This window comes from Capsicum annuum, chromosome 3 (genome assembly GCF_002878395.1).
Source record: "Capsicum annuum cultivar UCD-10X-F1 chromosome 3, UCD10Xv1.1, whole genome shotgun sequence".
Taxonomy (NCBI): Eukaryota; Viridiplantae; Streptophyta; class Magnoliopsida; order Solanales; family Solanaceae; genus Capsicum; species Capsicum annuum.
The window spans coordinates 234,169,401-234,178,068 of record NC_061113.1 but is presented as its reverse complement, the minus strand read 5'-3'; the positions used below and the strand labels follow the sequence as shown (position 1 = coordinate 234,178,068).

The 8,668-nt window shown below is 31.7% G+C and overlaps 1 pseudogene; it reads right to left on the bottom strand.

Moving 5' to 3' along the window:
* Nucleotides 1–2,209: 2,209 nt before the first annotated feature.
* On the bottom strand, nt 2,210–8,183 carry LOC107866082 (annotated as a pseudogene).
* Nucleotides 8,184–8,668: the final 485 nt, after the last annotated feature.

Genomic DNA, 8,668 nt, shown 5'->3' with positions numbered 1-8,668 from the left:
CTAAGACAATAATGTCACTCAGTTATTAATATTTTTCTCGAAAAAAAACACTAATATCTCAAAAGTTTCCTCCTCTTCTAATTAACATGTCATATCTGTAAACCATTATTTAAAAAAATATATATTAACTCAGCACACTTATTTAACCAAAATAAATAATTTTATTTTTTTAAAAAAATATATTAATTTATTAAGAAGAACTTCTCATGCTATTTTGCTAGATAAGTATTCAGATTTTTATATAATTGCCTACAAAGATCGGTTGTTTTCTAATGAAAATAATATCACTAAAGTAAATAAGTTATCTAGAGATTTTAATTTGCATGTAAAAGTGTGTTGAATTGTCATTAATGAAATATTTACCAGTTCTAAAGTGTGTTGAGTTGTTGTTATTGAAATATTTCACAAATTATATTTAAATATTATTTAATTATATAGTTTAATTATATATAAATTTAAAATTTAAAAATAATTAATTGAAGGTTAGTCTAGTACGTAATATATATAGGTAATGATTTGCAATTTATCAAATTGGCGTAACATAAAGGCGAAAGACTTGTATGATGAATACTTATATCTCACACTCTTTGGTTCGACATATGTGAACTATATGTATGATTTCTATAATATGACGGTGTTTATCAGGTCTAAAGTATGTTGAATTTTCGTTATTGCAATATCTTACAAATTATGTCTGAGAATTATTTAAATATATATTTTAATTTTATTTAAACATAATACTTAAAAAATAACTAATAGAGGCAAAAATAACTAATTGAGTTGTTGTTAGTACAATATCTTACAAATATAAGTAATGATACCCTGGGCATGGAGAAAACTCTGTTGGGAGCGCTACCCCCCGAATGGAGCCCTACCTCGTGCGACTTCGGATTAGTCGGGCTCCAATGCGAGTACCGGACATCGGATGGGAACTAAAGACTTGTAGATCAACACTTATGTCTAATTCTTTTTGGTTCGACACATATGAACTATATGCATGATTTTATAATGTGTTGACATTTACCAGTCTAAAGTGTGACGAGCTATCGTTATTAAATATTTCACAAATTATGTTTAAAAATTATTTTAATATACAATTTAATTTTCTTTAAATATAAAAAATGTAAAATAAGTAATTAGAGGTTAATTTAATAACATTATAAGTCATGATCTGTGATTTATCAAATCGACATAACATAAAGATGAAAGACTTGTACGGTCAGTCAGATTTAATTGCCATATGAAACTTTGGTTCTTGAACAATTTAGCACAATTCATTAGATATTTTATAAATAAAATTATTATTAAAAGATTAAATAAAAAATAACATTTAATTGCCCTATGAATCTTTGGTTCTTGAATAATTTAGCACAATTCATTAGATATTTTGTAAATAAAATTATTATTAAAAGATTAAATAAAAATAACATTTAATTTCCATACGAAACTTGGGTTCTCGAATAATTTAGCACAATTCATTAGATATTTTATAAATAAAATCATTATTAAAAGATTGGAGAAACAATAATAGGTTTTCGTATATGTATGTATTATGTTCTTTGAAGAAAATATAGGGAATAAAAAAGCTTTAATTACTTGACTTAAAAAGAAAAAATAAAAAACTTTAGTTTATTTGAAGGATCTTCGAAAAATGGTTTGAATTTTTTTATACTTTATTACAAATATCGTAATAGATAAAATTATTTAATTTTAAATAAGCAAATGCTACACGTGCAAGGCACGTGCGGTTAGACTAGTGTAACTAATTTGTTTTGGACTTTTGTTATATTTTCGATATGATTTAGCAAAATTCAGATGAAATTTAATTTTTAATTAACTTGATATCATCCATTTCCTTTCTTTTTATTTCTCAATATTTACTTCTTGTAATTTTATATAATTGCTTATATTTTTATTTTTTATATCTTTTTTTTTGCATTTAGTAAAACTGATTAACTGTATTATTATTATTATTTTAATTTTTGAATTAAAGTAGAATTACATTGTTGAATGAGGTTATAGACTCATGTTTTCTTGTATTTTAAATTATATTTAATTAAGTTACATGAAAAGTTATTAATACATAATATACGTACCTTAAATTCATTAATTAGTAAAAACTGGCCGCGCTTCGCGCGGTGATAAAATTTTTATTATTTTTTTCAATCAATTTTATATTTACTTTAGATTTATTTATGTTGTGGTCGTCCTAACTCTTCATTCTTTTATGCAGTATAAGAAAATAAGTTTTTTTTTTAATTGTTGATAGGAAGAATGATGAATTCAGAGGTTCGTGGTAATTCAATGTCATCATGAGCAGTACATGTCCATAATCAGGCTTGAAGTTAGACCTGTTGTCCTTTTCTAATCCCAGTTTGTCTGCTATTGTCTGAATAAAATTCAAACACAGCGATAACCAGTCAATATCAATACAATTTCATCAGAGCACCAGGTAAAAAGAGGCAATAATTGGAATCTTCCACTTGCATCTTTCTCCCACTATACACGTATCACCTCCAATCCATTCACATTTTCATTTTCATCTCCAATGAACCGCTTGGTCAAAACCTCGTAGGATCTTGGGTCCTTACCAAACTTTGCAGCAGCTTCCTGATGCCCATAATCTACACGGAAGATACGAGGCCACTGCCAACAACAAAAAGCAAAGGACGGGTCACAATGACATTCAGGAATTTGATGAAAAACTCATCAACAGATGTTCCATGACCACTTTATGACATATCCCAACTTGGACAACAAAGTCAATTCTAGCAACTACCACAGAAAATAAAAAAGAGTAGTTTCTTCAAGATTTAAACTGTCAAAAAACCTTGCGTTTCCATTGAAACTATCATGCACATAATAATCATAAAGCAAGAGTCTAATTGAGTAAGGAGGTTAAAATCAAGTAAAACATGATCAAACCTGTGGCCAAGGATTTCCAGGAGCCCTAGTATTTGGTGGCTGAGGGAGAAGCTTTAGATTAACTATACTGCTGCAGCCATGATGAGAAGATGTTCCTATACAATCTTTCCCAGTATCACCTCTACTGATAACAACCACCTTCTTGCCCTTGGCGAAAATGTATTTTTCATCCTACAGATTGCTATCAAGCAAACTTTTTGTGTTTGCGTGTAGAAACTCCATTACAAAATGGACACCTGAGAGGTCTCTTCCAGGAACGGAAAGGTCCCTACCATTAAGTCAAGAAGTAGTTTGAGAGAGAAATTACTAATTCAGAAAAGATACTAAACCAAAAAGTGGTACAACACCATCCATGGTACTCACCTTGGCTTTGTGGCTCCAACAGCCAAAACAATTGCATCATGATCTTCACAGAGCCAATCCAAGGCGAACGCAGGATCATTTCCGACATTTACATTTACTACAAACTTCACCCCTTCCTTCTCCATAAGGTCAATCCGCCTCTGAACGACATCAATTTTGTCCGTCTTCATGTTGGGCACACCATACATCATCAGACCACCAATCCCATCAGCACGTTCAAGGGCTGTGACACTATGACCCAGTCTATTTAACTGATCAGCATTAGTAAGGCCTGAGGGTCCACTTCCAATAATTGCGACTCTTTTCCTGTTAGAATTAGAACAATTAGAATGTGAGCTATCAAAGTTATGTATGGTAGAGTCTAAATGTCTAACCAACAATGGTATCTACTATAAGGATCAATCAGTACAAGCACGTTTTTTCTGAAAAAGTATGGTACTACTATAAGGATCAATCAATACTTAAGTGCATTATTAACCACAGAGATTGAAGAGCCGGTACTAATATTTCAGATTAGTGTATTTCAGTTAAAATACCTGAAGTAGCAAAGCCTTGGATAAAAATAGCACTTGGTCCCGGTATTTTACTTAAAATTAAAATATTTTTTTTGAAATACGGAATTATATGAATAAGGGAGAAGCTCCATGAAAGGAAAATTAATGATTCATATAAATCGCTTAGTGGGAAATATCCCGAAGAACATCAATAAACACAATTAAGAAGGAAAAAATTACGAATCTATCAAAGCCTAGCCCAGCCTTGGTAGGGCAGATAAACTCACATAAAATGTTTGAAATTAACCCATATTGACCCGACCCCTTTTAAAGATCAACTTTAAGATCCAATCTTGACCATCTACAAACAACTAAAGTTGAACTTAAATCAAAGCTTAAGAGCTAATCTTTATACCTCTCACACTAAAAGGGAATGCCGATGCATTAAGGCGCCTCATTATGTGCGGGTCAGGGGAAGGGCCAGACCATAAGGGTCTACATTGTGCACTGTATTTCTCACACTTAATGTCTGAAATTAATCCATATTGGCCAAACCCCTTCTAAAACTCAACTAAAAAAATCTAATTTTGAGCATCTTACAAACCAATAAACATGAAATTAACCATGTTAGCAAAGCCTTTTGTAAAACTCAACTCAAATTTCCAATCTTTAACCATCGAACAAACCATTAAAGTATAAGAGAAAAGACAAGAACCCACCAAGATTAAGAGTTGATCACTATACTTCTCACACTAAATGTTTGAAATTAACCCATATTAGCCAAACCCCTTCAAAAACTTAGCTAAATAATCCAATGTTTAATCATCTAACAGACCACTAAAGTTGAAATTAACATCAACAAACACAATTAAGAAGAAGAAAAAAGAACCCATAAAATCCTGAGATCTAACTTTATACCTGAGCAGTTTTGCCATGAGCATAGTGAAGAAGCTATGCAGGATGGGTTTTCTCATACTAAAATTAATATATTAGTAAAAAACCTTCAAAATCTCTGCTGAAATATCCAATCATGACCATCTTACAAACCACTAAAGTTGAAATTACCATCAATAAATACAACAAATATCCAAAGATAATCTTTATACCTGAGTTACTGTCTTTCTATGAGCATAACGAAGAAGCTCTGCAGGATGAGTCTTCCTATACTAAAGCTTGTATCTTCCTCTGGAATCTTGAAATAGGGAACGACTACTATCTAACCTTCTATCCTAATCCTCGAACTCATACTAAATGTTTAAATTAACCCATATTAGCCTAACCTCTTCTAAAATTCAGCTTAAAATCCAATTTTGAGCATCTTACAAACCACAAAACTTGAAATTAACCATATTATCCAAACTCATTCTAAATATCAACTCAAATCCAATTTTGAGCATCTTACAAACCACTAAAGCTGAATTCAAACCCCTTTTAAAACTCAGCTCAAAAATCTAATTTTGGGCATCTTACAAACCACTAAAGTTGAAATTAACCATATTAACCAAGTTCTTTGTAAAACTTAGTTCAAAAATTCAATATTTAACCATCTAACAAACCAGTAAAGTTGAATTTAACATCAATAACCACAATTAAGAAGAAAAAATACAAGAACCCATAAAAGCTTAAAAACTAACCTCTATACCGGAGTAGCAGTTTTTCCATAAGCATAATGAAGAAGCCCAGCAGAAGAACTTTTCTCATACTGAACCTTGTATCTTCCATCTGGAACGACTACTAACTACCTTCGACCTTATCGTTGAACTCTCACTAAATGCTTGAAATTAACCAATATAAGCCAAACCTCCTCTAAAATCCAGCTCAAAAATTTAATTTTGAACATCTTTCAAACCACTAAAGTTGAAATTAACCATATTAGCCAAATGCCTTCTAAAATTTAGCTTAAAAATTCAATCTTTAAACATCTTACAAACTACTAAAGTTGAAATTAACATCAACCAACATAATTAAGAAGAAAAAAGACATACTAAACCCTGCGAAAAAGGGCATGGCTACTAACTAACTTTCTATCCTAATCCTCGAACTCACACTAAATATTTGAAATTAACCATCTAATAAACCACTAAAGTTGAATTTAACATCAATAAACACAATTAAGAAGAAAAAAAATACAAGAACCCACAAAATCTTAAAAACTAACCTTTATATCGGAGTAGCAGTTTTTCCATAAGCCTAATGAAGAAGCCCAACAGAAGAACCTTTCTCATAATGAACCTTGTATCTTCCATCTGGAATGACTACTAACTACCTTTGACCTTATCGTTGAACTCCCACCAAATGCTTGAAATTAACCAATATAAGCCAAACCTCCTCTAAAAATTAGCTCAAAAATTCAATTTTAAAGATCTTTCAAACCACTAAAGTTGAAATTAACCATATTAGCCAAACGCCTTCTAAAATCCAGCTTAAAAATCCAACCTTTAAACATCTTACAAACCACTAAAGTTGAAATTAACATCAACCAATACAATTAAGAAGAAAAAAGACATACTAAACCTTGCAAAAAAGGGCATGACTACTAACTAACTTTCTATTCTAATCCTCGAACTCACGCTAAATATTTGAAATTAACCATATTTAGAAGAGAAATGACAGTTGAAAGCAAATAGCTAACTCAAATACCCCATGACAGATAGGAAATAAAAGCAATTATATTCCTTTCAGAAGAGACGATCTTTCTTTGTCAAATTAGTCGCAGGAGAAGAATAGATTAACATATGATATATCATCAATCGGAGTAGCAATAATTACCATCAATATGCTCTATGCACATATCCCATGCACATATCCTATCAAGCAAGGACTTTACCTGCAGGTTGCAACCTCTGAAAGCGTAAATACAGTTATCAAAAATGCTGCATAAGTCCACCAGATAGTTGAATACTGGATTATGTTCCTTGGGAACATAAAAAATGAATGATATTTGGTGATTTCCTATTTATACAGAGAGTATAAGAGTTGCCAAAAAAACACAAGTACTCAACCATAGTCCTCAAAGGGATGTAGCAGAGAGAATCAGTTACCTCACATATTTTACGAATGCAAAACTAAAGGAGGGACGGAAAGCTACTTCGGTGAAATTGACAACACGCGAGTGGTAGAAAAAAGGGAGGAGTCGAGCCATTTTGAGCTCCCAAATTTGAAGTATCTACTGGAGAAGCCTCTTCTAGTTATGTTCTTACTAGCATAGTGGTCTCTTTTACATGAACAAACACCCTCCATCAAGGAATTCTTTTGAGAAGACTCTCTTTCCTTAAATGCTCCAAATAAAAATAGTTAACTCAGTTATGAAATAGACTAAGCTCATATGTCTAAGTAGCAATTTTGCATAGGCATTCAAAAGCAGTCCTGCAACACAAGACACATATTTTACACATCAAAATTCCACATATTGGTACCAGTTATGGAAGAATTTTCACCGAGAGAAGTCAAAATATTAAAAAAAGCAGATAAATGATGGTAAGAAAACAATAGCAACAATGAGTACATTCTGAGCAGCAATAGTAAGGTCAATAACCATTGTAGGCACAGACAAAAAATCTTTCCAGAAAACAACAAAAGTTAAGTACATTAATGGATTGAACTCATTTGGAGGGCTAAAGGCAAACAACCATGTTGCCTCATTAGGACTCCCTATGTCCACTGAACTATCTTTTGCAAAGATTGTTAGGTCATTGATAACCTCATCATCACAAGTCAAAGGCGGAGGAGCTTTTCTAGAGAAGTCACCAAGTATTTTATGTTGCAGTAACCACCCCTAAATCGAGGACGATCTATGAAAGTGTAATCTTAACCGGTTGCCATCCGGATTGAGGTTGTATAAGTCATTTCTTCATGTTAAAAACCATGTGCAAGATCTGAAGTATTTCTCTTAAAGCAAACTCCTTTAGCCACAATTTAGAGGACCCAACAAAGATAAAGATATGCTTAGATACAATGTTAAATTAAATATCGAATTACAAGCTCTTTGCCTATATAAGAACTTGACAAAGTTCCCCAGACGTCAACCATAATCCAACATAACTCATTAATTACCATTAATCACCTGGTTAATTGTGCTTGCAACATATTGACATATGCCAACAGTTCTTGCTTCTCCTCTGTAGTAGCTTCTTGAATTACCGAATCTCTCTGCTTAGAAGTTCTTCACCTATATAAGAATTTTAGAAAGTACCCCAAACATCAACCATAATCCAACAGGACCCATTTTATCAGATAAATCAAAATCAATTTTAAAAAAATCACCTGGTTAATTGTGGTTGCAACATATTCACATACGACAACAGATTTTGATTCTCCTTTGGTTTATCAGATAAATCAAACAGAACCCATATAAATAAAAATCAATTTTAAAAAAATCACCTGATTAATTGTGCTTGCAACAAAATGTCAACGCTAAAATGGTGAAAGAAGGAAAAACCGACAGGGAAAAAGGAGGAAGACCGATGATTTTGGTGGATTAATGGTTTTGCTTGATTAATGATGACTAATTCTTGGTAATGACAAAATGATAATTAATGAGTTTTATTAATTAAAAAATAGATGATAATGAATAAAAAAACTCAAAAAAATCAGGAAAAGGATAAATAGACTTCCTGATCATTGGGGCATGCCACATCATCAGCCTCCAATGATCCTTTTATATATATATATAGATTCTTGTATAAATCAATTTTAGTTGTTCAATAAGTTTAGGGAATAGAAAAAAGTTACTGCATTTACTAAGAAATTTAGAGGAAATTTATTTGAGAAAATGATGTACAAGACTATGTATGTAAGTCTTTTCACAATTGTGGCCAAATTTGGGCCAAAAAACTGTGGTCATTTAACACTTCCCTAAAAACTTATCCTCTATTAATTTTTCCCCC